Source organism: Ranitomeya imitator, chromosome 5 (genome assembly GCF_032444005.1).
Source record: "Ranitomeya imitator isolate aRanImi1 chromosome 5, aRanImi1.pri, whole genome shotgun sequence".
NCBI lineage: Eukaryota > Metazoa > Chordata > Amphibia > Anura > Dendrobatidae > Ranitomeya > Ranitomeya imitator.
Window position 1 is genome coordinate 332,886,254 of NC_091286.1, and position 13,214 is coordinate 332,899,467.

Below are 13,214 nucleotides of genomic sequence, written 5' to 3' on the forward strand. Positions count from 1 at the left end.
AAGGGGTACTTCCATCTGTCTGTCTGTCACGGAAATCCCGAGTTGCTGATTGGTCGTGGCCGGCAGGCGGCGGCTTATCAGTGACAGGCATAGTTCGGCCGTGAATTGGCCCCTCCCTACTCCCCTCCAGTCAGTGCCAGTGTGTCACCCCATCCAGGACCAACTTTTTACTATTGATGCTGCCTATGCAGCATCAATAGTAAAAATATATAATGTTAAAAATAATTTAAAAAAATAAAAAATTGTGCTAGTCTCACCTTCCGACGTCCACCGATGCGCGCGATGCTGCATCGGGACAGCTTCGTTGGACGCCAGAGGGTGAGTATATGACTTTTTTATTTAATTTTTTTTTTAACAGGGATATGGTGCCCACACTGCTATATACTATGTGGGCTGTGTTATATACCACGTGGGCTGTGTTATATACTGCATGGGCTGTGTTCTATACCACGTGGGCTGTGTTTTATACTACGTGGGCTGTGTTCTATACTGCCTGGCTGCTATATACTACGTGAGGAGTGTTATATACTGAGTGGGCTGTGTTATATACTGCGTTGCCTGTGTTATATACTACGTGGGCTGTGTTATATACTACGTGGGCTGTGCTATATATTCTGTGGGCTGTGTTCTATACTGCCTGGCTGCAATATTCTACGTGGGCAGTGTTATATACTGCGTGGGCTGTGCTATATATTATGTGGGCTGTGTTATATATTATGTGGCTGCTATATACTACATGGCTGCTATATACATCGTAGCTGTGCTATATACTACGTGGTTGTCTGTGTTAGGTGAGCTGTGCTATATACTATGTGGCTGCTATAAACTATGTGGCTGTCCTATATACTACGTGGCTGTGCTATATACTACGTGGCTGTCTGTATTATATACTACGTGGCTGTTATATACTACGTGGCTGTGTTATATACTACGTGACTGTGTTATATACAGTACTACGTGGCTGCGCTATATACTACGTGGCTGAGCTATATACTACGTGGCTGTGCTAAGCGTGACGTACATACATACATATTCTAGAATACCTGATGCATTAGAATCAGGTCATCATCTAGTATATAATAATTAGCAAGACAAAATAACTCTCTAATTGAACATGTATGTAATAGAGACTGCACTGTACTGTATGTATAATGCCACAGAAAAATAGTGAACAATGTCTCCAATAAACATAACCTTTTATCAGTTAAAATGAAAAAAAGACAAGGTAAACTTGGCGTGATGCCTCCTGACGAAGATTTGCGAAACGCGTGTTGGGTGGGGGACTAGCGGACGAAACCACTGCCATTAAGTATATATCAGAAGCTTATGTTTGATCAGTATGAGGCACTACTGTATTGCTATACCACTTTAGTATTAACTACTATTTGCTATTGTCACTGCTCCATGCATCTTCTTCTAACTTACTCTGTGCTATACTTTATATGGCTGTTTTTTTGTCCCAATTCTAGAGCTTACTTTGTCTTTTTCTGAGTTTAATTAATAAAAAAGTTATGTTTATTTGAGACATTGCTTCACTGTTTTCTGTTTATATTGTTAGTATAGAGTGAAAACTTGTCCTAGTCATTTACATTAAATGATCATACTGGAAAACATTAGTGTTTGTTGTTGTAAATGAAAAATAAACTATGGCTGTTCTTACAAAAAAAAGATATGCAAACTGCCTCTTCAGAGAGAAAGTGGAACAGAACTCTAAGGCTACTTTCACACTAGCGTCGTACTCGGCCCATCGCAGTGCGTCGGGCCGACGTACCGTTCGCTAGCAGTGAATGCGCCGCACAACGGGTGCAGTGGATGCATTTTTCCAGCGCATCCGCTGCCCCATTGTGAGTTGCGGGGAGGTGGGGGCGGAGTTCCGGCCGCGCATGCGCGGTTGGAAATGGTGGACACAACGCAGCAAAAAACGTTACATGTAACGTTTTTTGCTGCCGACGGTCCGCCACAACACGGCGCAACCGTTGCACGACGGTTGCGACGTGTGGCAAAGCATCGCAATGCATCGCAAATGTTAGTCAATGGAGAAAAAACGCATCCTGCAAGCAATTTTGCAGGATGCGTTTTTTCTCCTAAATGATTCATTGCGACGTGCAGTGCACGACGCTAGTGTGAAAGTAGCCTAATGCCACTTATTGGAAGCAGCAATCCTAAAAGTTAATATTGACCCTTTAACAAGCCTTGTCACATGATTTATGATAAAAGACAAACGAGAATCTCAATTTACAGACACTGTGTTTTGGGGTATTGCCCCTCATGAGTTGAAAGTGTGAGATCTGGTTTGACTGTGTAAGGTTCGGCCAGGACCGTAGTCATGGCCGAGGACACCGTGACCTTTGTGTCCTGGCCTACCCTCACAGAAAAATGACATTCTTCTGTCAGCATACCCGTGTCTTCTCTCACCACACCATCAGTTTCCTCTGCAGTGCTGGGGACTTTCTGTAATCAACTTCACAAGAATTGAGACACAGTCCGGTTCAAATGCAAAACGAAGAACTTTATTCAATACACTTTGCAACACATTCTTGTCAGAATCAGCATAAACATCAGGCTCCATGCAGTACACATCCTGCATCTTCCCTGCACTCAGTCCCAAATCCTTCAGTACATTACAGGGTAATAACGCCTTAGGTGGTACCGCAGCGTTCTCCTTGTCACTATTTCTGGGGTTTCGTTCATCCGTTTCGCCCTGGATCTGAGAGCATCCGCCCATGTTATAATCTGCTATATCTTGAACCATCTGCGCCCTGTACTTTCCCAGACCGCTTCCTTTCCTCCACTCCAAGCTGCTGTGACTCTGCTGCTGTACACTGTCCTTCTGTCCCTATAGGACTCTGAATGGCTGGATTCTCCTTTCAAACGTTGCGTGACTGCTGTGGTGTCCTGGGCTTAGTGCCCATGTGGATGCTTCGGGTGCCTAGGCCCTTCTGTCTACCTAAGGGAACGTTCCTAGCTTACCACATAGCAGCCCCTCCTACAGTTAACCATTTACTTACACTATGTTACTAATTATACTACATACTGTACAATATGGTGCCCCCCATCTAGTGGCCACAATAGTAACTACACTTTCTCTATGATAATGAGTACAACAGTAAATCAATTACACCATATATATAGTTTACAAAGTGGTAATATACTGATTTGTGTAGCAGTTCCAATGAGGAATAGGGGTAATACACATGTTCGTGTAGCAGTACCAATCTCTACCATTATTAAGTGACATATCAAAGAACAACATTATCATTATTTCTTATACAACCTCTTGTACACAAGTGGATATGACCATAACATAACAGAACCGGGTCAGCAGGTATGTCATGCATAGCCCATCCCCCTACAACTGTGTGAGAGGCTTATGCCAGGCCTGGCTTGTCAGAGTTAGGAGACTTATACAACGGGAAATTAAACATGCAAATTGCCTCTTCAGAGAGGAAGAGGACTAGAACTCTAGTGCCACTTAATGCCACCTAGAAAAAAATAGACATGTTCATTTCTATGAATGTAGGTAATATTGGGCAGGCCAAACTAGACTGAGCCAAATCATTAAGCCCAGTGCAGGGAGATGGGAAACTAGCAACCTTTGACCCCTAGGAATAAAGATTATTAAAAGCTGTATAATCCCTTTTACAAAATGTTGAATCTGTTGCATTCTACAGCTGTATTCAAAGTTTTAAAGAGGTTGTTTGAACTTTTCTTCAGACGCACACTGTTCCTAACCCCCAAGTCCTAATTTTTAAGGGGTAGTCATTGAAATTTTAGGCCAGCCGCAGGAACGAGGCACTTGTCCAAATTGAGCACTCTCTGAGGCTACTTTGCCAACATGGGAGAAATGCAGGGTCACTTAAAATGTCCAATTCCTAGGATCCAACCAGCTTCAGAGCAGCCTGCGAGCAGGCTTTGAAGAATGGAGTCTTATCAGTGCACACTCCTCTACGAGGTTGATGCCAGCTATACTAAATAGCCGGCATTTGTGTCTAATAGCAGTGGCAGATTCAAGCTTTGATAGCTGCTATTAAATATGTAAATGCTACTGTCAATCTATCTTTGGGGACCATAACAACTTATTAAAAAACATTTTAACAAAGTTAAAACAAAAATACATTTTAAAAAAAATTCCACTATTAAAAATAAAGAAAATAATAAATATATATAGTATTGTCATGTACATAAAATTCTGGCCAATGGTGTGTCTTTAGGCAGCTCTGCATAATCAGTCTCTTAGCAGTGCCCCATAGCTTTTATTGTGGACTTGCCAGGACTGGATGTTTCACATTTCAATGAGGGAGACCACCATTCAAAAGTAAACTCTTTACAGAACGGTAACTTGTTAAGGGTTTTACACAATGGATGGCGGGTACACAGTCTTATGGACATTTCCTTTACACTATGAAGCATTATTCCACACAGTATTCTTCCTCTATACTATACTCCAGGGCTTTCAAGGCGCACTGTTTCTCCCTACTTCAACACAACCCAGTTTTAACTCTAGTCCTGATTCACAAGTCTCCATTACCGTATTTTTCCGACCATAACATAGTAACATAGTAACATAGTAACATAGTTAGTAAGGCCGAAAAAAGACATTTGTCCATCCAGTTCAGCCTATATTCCATCATAATAAATACCCAGATCTACGTCCTTCTACAGAACCTAATAATTGTATGATACAATATTGTTCTGCTCCAGGAAGACATCCAGGCCTCTTTTGAACCCCTCGACTGAGTTCGCCATCACCACCTCCTCAGGCAAGCAATTCCAGATTCTCACTGCCCTAACAGTAAAGAATCCTCTTCTATGTTGGTGGAAAAACCTTCTCTCCTCCAGACGCAAAGAATGCCCCCTTGTGCCCGTCACCTTCCTTGGTATAAACAGATCCTCAGCGAGATATTTGTATTGTCCCCTTATATACTTATACATGGTTATTAGATCGCCCCTCAGTCGTCTTTTTTCTAGACTAAATAATCCTAATTTCGCTAATCTATCTGGGTATTGTAGTTCTCCCATCCCCTTTATTAATTTTGTTGCCCTCCTTTGTACTCTCTCTAGTTCCATTATATCCTTCCTGAGCACCGGTGCCCAAAACTGGACACAGTACTCCATGTGCGGTCTAACTAGGGATTTGTACAGAGGCAGTATAATGCTCTCATCATGTGTATCCAGACCTCTTTTAATGCACCCCATGATCCTGTTTGCCTTGGCAGCTGCTGCCTGGCACTGGCTGCTCCAGGTAAGTTTATCATTAACTAGGATCCCCAAGTCCTTCTCCCTGTCAGATTTACCCAGTGGTTTCCCGTTCAGTGTGTAATGGTGATATTGATTCCCTCTTCCCATGTGTATAACCTTACATTTATCATTGTTAAACCTCATCTGCCACCTTTCCTCCAAATTTTGGAGAAAAGTGTGGGTGCGTCTCAGGGCCGGCGTCAGCACCCGGGCAGGTGCAGGGGCCCACTCGCCGTCGGGGACACAGGCGCGCTACTGTATAGTGCCGACTCCCACGAGTGGACCCCCCACGTGCTCCGGGCCTCGGCACTTGCGATACTTACCTCTCCCGGTTCCAGCGCTGCAGCGTTTTCCATCCTCTGACTGTGACGTTCAGGTCAGAGGGCGTGATGATGTCACCAGTGCGCGCCCTCTGCCTGAGCAGTCGCAGCACAGAGAGCAGGAAGACGCCGACGCTGAGGAGTCCAGAGCAGAGCAGCGTTAAGCAGCGAGAGGTATTTCATTTTTTTTTGTTTTTTTAATATTTGGAGCAATATATGGGGCCCATATATGGAGCATTATATGGGGCTAAGTCTATATGGAGTATCTTATGGGGCCAATAATATAGGGAGCATCTTATGAAGCCAATTCTATAGAGAGCATTATATGGGGCCAAGTTTATATGGAGCATTATATGGGGCCAATTATACATGGAGCATTATATGGGGCCAATTATACATGGAGCATTATATGGGGCCAATTATTTTTGGAGCATTATATGGGACCCATTCTGTAAAGAGTATTATATTGGCCCATTCTGTATGGAGCAATATATGGGACTCAGTATACTGTATGGGGCCAATCATATACTGTATGGAGCATTATATGAGGCCCATTATATATGGAGCAATAGATGGGGCCCATCATATACTGTATGGAGAATTATATGTGGCTCACTATACTGTATGGAGCATTATATGGGGTCAATTCCATATGGAGCAATATTTGCGGCTCAATCTCTATGGAGCACTCTGTGGTGCCCATGATACTGTATGGAGCATTATATGGGGCTCATTCTGTATAGAGGACTATGTGGTGCCAATCATACTGTATGGAGCACTATATGGGGCCATTATACTGTATGGAGCAATATATAGGGCTCATTATTCTGTATAGAGGACTATACTGTCCGGTTTCTGAGCTAATGTAGAATGTACAATAGATATCACTCATGTAATGTAAGAATTGAAATCTTTGGCATTGTACTATACCTTTATTTCTCTGCCGTATCGGTGCATTATGAATTGTGGTATGTGTTAAAGGGGCCTGCTAGGACTCTTTCTCCCAGGGCCCATAAAAACCTGGAGCCGGCCCTGGTGCGTCTTATGGTTGGAATGTAGCATTTGGGGAGGGGGCAGCAGCGTGTGGGATCGCTCTGTGATCCCACTTGCAGGAGGCAGAAAAATGTCCCAGCTGCCCTGAATCCAGTGCTGAGGAAACCACTGAGCAGTGAGCAGCAAATGAACGTTCCTTCACTAAAACACACATGGTTTCCCCAGCGCCGATTCCTGCAGCAGCTGGGGAGATCTGTGTCCGGTGGAGGAGGGGGCAGCAGCAGGGGCCAGGGGAGAAAGCTGCATACCTGACAGCACAGCTTCCGCCTGCCGGGCTGTGCTGGATGCTGAGGCATAAGGACCTGTGTGATGTCATGAAGTGGGCGGGCTGGAGCATCACATGATGGCACAGAGCCCTCCCTCTTCTGATGTCATCACAGGTCCTTCAGACACCCACTAGAATCTGTAAGCTTCCTCTTATGACCTGCACTGTGCAAAGGCAACAAGAGGGAGAGCTCTGTGTGTGCAGTCATGGAATGCTCCAGCTTTTTATCTCACCACACAATTAAAAGGTTAGTCTTTACAACACACAATACAGCACTCTGCCACTCCTGTGGTGAACTATAACTCCCAGCATGCCATAGGATCTGCAGGACATGCTGGGAGTTATAGTTCTCCCATGGCATCTTAAAACAGCACTCCAGTGTTATTTTTCAGTGCTGGAGTGGTGCTTTAAATATAAGTCCTGTGCCCCCATTCTTATACTCACCCTCCAGTGTCTTCATATAGTACTTTACAGACACTACACTGGTCCCGCAGCACCATCTTCTACTCGCAGCTTCCAATATAATAACATACTATTCTGTATAATAACACCACATAGTATGTTATTAAATTTTACATTTTTTTTTTTGCTTCAAATATTTTTTTCTCTATTTTCCACCTCTATAACCTAGGTGCGTCTTGTAGTCCGAAAAATACGGTACTTGATCAGCAGTTCCGTATCCCATTTCTTTTACTACTGGCGCCCTGAATCTACCGCTTGGACCCTTCACTAGTACTCATCTCTTAGTCACTGCTAAGGCCCGTTGCCTTCTGCGTAGCAACCTCAAGGTCTTGTGGCTAGAGGACTTCTCCTAGGACCCATTTCCGGAAAGGCACTCTGTCTCGTCTGTCACTTTTAATCAGGATCACGGTATCCCACCTTCTTAGGTCTCCTCTTACTCAGGGTCACCCTTTAATTGCAGCACTGCTCACTTCACACTTCAAACCCTAACTTCCTAAGTAGCAGGAAGCCAACACTCTGCCTAACTCCAATACCTCCCACTATGGGCTAGTCCCTAAACATTAACTCCTAACTTAAGGTACCTTCACACTGACCAACTTCACAAAGATATCGCTAGCGATCCGTGACGTTGCAGCATCATGGATAGCGATATCGTTGTGTTTGACACGCAGCAGCGATCTGGATCCTGCTGTGACATCGTTGGTCGGAGCAGAAAGTCCAGAACTTTATTTCGTCGCTGGATCTCCCGCAGACATCGCTGAATGGTGTGTGTGACGCCGATTCAGCGATGTCTTCACTGGTAACCAGGGTAAACATCGGGTTACTAAGTGCAGGGCCGCGCTTAGTAACCCGATGTTTACCCTGGTTACCAGTGTAAATGTATTCAAACCCAAAACACTACATACTTACATTCCGGTGTCTGTCGCGTCCCTCGGCGTTCTGCTTCCCTGCACTGTCAGCGCCAGCCAGCTGTAAAGCAGATTACAGTGGTGACGTCACTGTTTGTTTTTTTTACATTAGCACTGGTAACCAGGGTAAACATCGGGTTACTATTCACGGCCCTGCGCTTAGTATCCCGATGTTTACCCTGGTTACCAGTGGACTTCGCATAGTTGGTCGCTGGAGAGCTGTCTGTGCGACAGCTCTCCAGCGACCACACAGCGACGCTGCAGCGATCGGGATCGTTGCCTAGATCGCTGCAGCGTCGCTAAATGTGATGGTACCTTTAGTCTAACGTCAACTATCTACATCCCTATACATTACATTATCTATCTTGCATTACTATACATTACAATTCACATGACACAATATTTACAAAAGACCCAAGACATTATTCCCATTACAATACAACACATAATGCGACTGATGTTTTCAGGGGTAGGAACACGACAGTCACTGACCACCACAGTTGTATACATGTTTGGTATCGCTATCGATGACTGAAAAATGCACAGTTATCACATCATGTACCATGGAGATCCTCAGACTACATTGCGCAAGAGCCATGGGATTTGGAGGGGTGAGTATATACACTGCTCAAAAAAATAAAGGGAACACTTAAACAGTGGAATATAACTCCAAGTAAATCAAACTTCTGTGAAATCAAACTGTCCACTTAGGAAGATGACAACAGATAGAAAACAGATGGAAATTATTGGCAATTATCAAGACACACATAATAAAGGAGTGGTTCTGCAGGTGGGGACCACAGATCACATCTCAGTAACAATGCTTTCTGGCTGATGTTTTGGTCACTTTTGCATGCTGGTTGTGCTTTCACACTCGTAGTAACATGAGACGGATTCTACAACCCACACAAGTGGCTCAGTTAGTACAGCTCATCCAGGATGGCACATCAAAGTGAGCTGTGGCAAGAAGGTTTGCCGTGTCTGTCAGTGTAGTGTCCAGAGGCTGGAGGCGCTACCAGGAGACAGGCCAGTACACCAGGAGATGTGGAGGGGTCCGTAGGAGGGCAACAACCCAGCAGCAGGACTGCTACTTCAGCCCTTTGTGCAAGGAGGAACAGGAGGAGCACTGCCAGAGCCCTGCAAAATGACCTCCAGCAGGCCACAAATGTGCATGTGTCTGCACAAACGGTTAGAAACAGACTCCATGAGGATGGTCTGATGTTATGGCTGGCAATCAGGCAACACAGCGTGCAGTAATCAGCGCACATACAGAGATCTGGCAATAACCAAAAACAATAGGACGAGCTCTGAGACGTGGAATCTCTGTAGACTGCAGTACCTGATCTATCCTCACACAACTATAAGCAGCAGTGGATTGCGCCTAACAACTACCTATGCAACTCGGCACTGCCTGAGGAGCTGACTAGCCTGAAGATAGAAATACAAGCCTGACTTACCTCAGAGAAATACCCCAAAGGAATAGGCAGCCCCCCACATATAATGACTGTTAGCAAGATGAAAAGACAAACGTAGGAATGAAATAGATTCAGCAAAGTGAGGCCCGATATTCTAGACAGAGCGAGGATAGCAAAGAGAACTATGCAGTCTACAAAAAACCCTAAAACGAAAACCACGCAAAGGGGCAAAAAGACCCACCGTGCCGAACTAACAGCACGGCGGTGCACCCCTCTGCTTCTCAGAGCTTCCAGCAAAAGACAATAGCAAGCTGGACAGAAAAAAACAGAAAACAAACTAGAAGCACTTATCTAGCAGAGCAGCAGGCCCAAGGAAAGATGCAGTAGCTCAGATCCAACACTGGAACATTGACAAGGAGCAAGGAAGACAGACTCAGGTGGAGCTAAATAGCAAGGCAGCCAACGAGCTCACCAAAACACCTGAGGGAGGAAGCCCAGAGACTGCAATACCACTTGTGACCACAGAAGTGAACTCAGCCACAGAATTCACAACAGTACCCCCCCCTTGAGGAGGGGTCACCGAACCCTCACCAGAACCCCCAGGCCGACCAGGATGAGCCACATGAAAGGCACGAACAAGATCTGGGGCATGGACATCAGAGGCAAAAACCCAGGAATTATCTTCCTGAGCATAACCCTTCCATTTGACCAGATACTGGAGTTTCCGTCTAGAGACACGAGAATCCAAAATCTTCTCCACAATATACTCCAATTCCCCCTCCACCAAAATAGGGGCAGGAGGCTCCACAGATGGAACCACAGGTGCCACGTATCTCCTCAACAACGACCTATGGAATACATTATGTATGGAAAAAGAGTCTGGGAGGGTCAGACGAAAAGACACCGGATTGAGAATCTCAGAAATCCTATACGGACCAATAAAACGAGGTTTAAATTTAGGAGAGGAAACCTTCATAGGAATATGACGAGAAGATAACCAAACCAAATCCCCAACACGAAGTCGGGGTCCCACACGGCGTCTGCGATTAGCGAAAAGCTGAGCCTTCTCCTGGGACAAGGTCAAATTGTCCACTACCTGAGTCCAGATCTGCTGCAACCTGTCCACCACAGAATCCACACCAGGACAGTCCGAAGACTCAACCTGTCCTGAAGAGAAACGAGGATGGAACCCAGAATTGCAGAAAAATGGAGAGACCAAGGTAGCCGAGCTGGCCCGATTATTAAGGGCGAACTCAGCCAACGGCAAAAATGACACCCAATCATCCTGGTCAGCAGAAACAAAACATCTCAGATATGTTTCCAAGGTCTGATTGGTTCGTTCGGTCTGGCCATTAGTCTGAGGATGGAAGGCCGAGGAGAAAGATAGGTCAATGCCCATCCTACCACAAAAGGCTCGCCAGAACCTCGAGACAAACTGGGAACCTCTGTCAGAAACAATATTCTCAGGAATGCCATGTAAACGAACCACATGCTGGAAGAACAAAGGCACCAAATCAGAGGAGGAAGGCAATTTAACCAAGGGCACCAGATGGACCATTTTAGAAAAGCGATCACAGACCACCCAAATGACCGACATTTTTTGAGAAACGGGAAGGTCAGAAATGAAATCCATCGAAATATGTGTCCAAGGCCTCTTCGGGACCGGCAAGGGCAAAAGCAACCCACTGGCACGTGAACAGCAAGGCTTAGCCCTAGCACAAATTCCACAGGACTGCACAAAAGCACGCACATCCCGTGACAGAGATGGCCACCAGAAGGATCTAGCAACCAACTCCCTGGTACCAAAGATTCCTGGATGACCGGCCAGCACCGAACAATGAAGTTCAGAGATAACTTTACTAGTCCACCTATCAGGGACGAACAGTTTCTCGGCCGGACAACGATCAGGTTTATTAGCCTGAAATTTCTGCAACACTCTCCGCAAATCAGGGGAGATGGCAGACACAATGACTCCTTCCTTGAGGATACTCGCCGGCTCAGATAACCCCGGAGAGTCGGGCACAAAACTCCTAGACAGAGCATCCGCCTTCACATTTTTAGAGCCCGGAAGGTATGAAATCACAAAATCAAAACGAGCAAAAAATAACGACCAACGGGCCTGTCTAGGATTCAAGCGCTTGGCAGACTCGAGATAAGTCAAGTTCTTATGATCAGTCAATACCACCACGCGATGCTTAGCACCCTCAAGCCAATGACGCCACTCCTCGAATGCCCACTTCATGGCCAGCAACTCTCGGTTGCCCACATCATAATTACGCTCAGCAGCAGAAAATTTCCTGGAAAAGAAAGCACATGGTTTGAACACTGAGCAACCAGAACCTCTCTGTGACAAAACCGCCCCTGCACCAATCTCAGAAGCATCAACCTCGACCTGGAACGGAAGAGAAACATCAGGTTGACACAACACAGGGGCACAGCAAAAACGACGCTTCAACTCCTGAAAAGCTTCCACGGCAGCAGAAGACCAATTAACCAAATCAGCACCCTTCTTGGTCAAATCGGTCAATGGTCTGGCAATGCTAGAAAAATTACAGATGAAGCGACGATAAAAATTAGCAAAGCCCAGGAATTTCTGCAGACTTTTTAGAGATGTCGGCTGAGTCCAATCCTGGATGGCCTGAACCTTAACCGGATCCATCTCGATAGTAGAAGGGGAAAAGATGAACCCCAAAAATGAAACTTTCTGCACACCGAAGAGACACTTTGATCCCTTCACGAACAAGGAATTAGCACGCAGTACCTGGAAAACCATTCTGACTTGCTTCACATGAGACTCCCAATCATCTGAGAAGATCAAAATGTCATCCAAGTAAACAATCAAGAATTTATCCAGATACTCACGGAAAATGTCATGCATAAAAGACTGAAAAACAGATGGAGCATTGGCAAGTCCGAACGGCATCACCAGATACTCAAAATGACCCTCGGGCGTATTAAATGCCGTTTTCCATTCATCTCCCTGCCTGATTCTCACCAGATTATACGCACCACGAAGATCAATCTTAGTAAACCAACTAGCCCCCTTAATCCGAGCAAACAAGTCAGAAATCAATGGCAAGGGATACTGAAACTTAACAGTGATCTTATTAAGAAGGCGGTAATCAATACACGGTCTTAGCGAACCATCCTTCTTGGCTACAAAAAAGAACCCTGCTCCCAATGGTGACGACGATGGGCGAATATGTCCCTTCTCCAGGGACTCCTTCACATAACTGCGCATAGCGGTGTGTTCAGGTACGGACAAATTAAATAAACGACCCTTAGGGAATTTACTACCAGGAATCAAATCGATAGCACAATCACAATTCCTATGCGGAGGTAGGGCATCAGACTTGGACTCTTCAAATACATCCTGAAAGTCCGACAAGAACTCTGGGATGTCAGAAGGAATGGATGACGAAATAAACAAAAATGGAACATCACCATGTACTCCCTGACAACCCCAGCTGGTTACCGACATAGAGTTCCAATCCAATACTGGATTATGGGTTTGTAGCCATGGCAACCCCAACACGACCACATCATGCAAATT

General features: G+C 45.3%; 1 protein-coding gene across 6 annotated transcripts in view; it reads left to right on the forward strand.

Moving 5' to 3' along the window:
- Window positions 1-13,214, forward strand: part of LOC138637573 (gamma-aminobutyric acid receptor subunit rho-1) — a 236,329-nt gene that overhangs the window by 172,019 nt on the left and 51,096 nt on the right. The window contains exon 1 of one of the 6 annotated variants that reach the window (XM_069726375.1): window positions 6,992-7,123. The exons of the other annotated variants lie outside the window; for them this stretch is intronic. The gene's annotated coding sequence lies outside the window, so the exon portion shown is untranslated. Of the gene's footprint in view, window positions 1-6,991; window positions 7,124-13,214 lie in introns of those variants that run through there. 6 annotated transcript variants of the gene reach the window in all.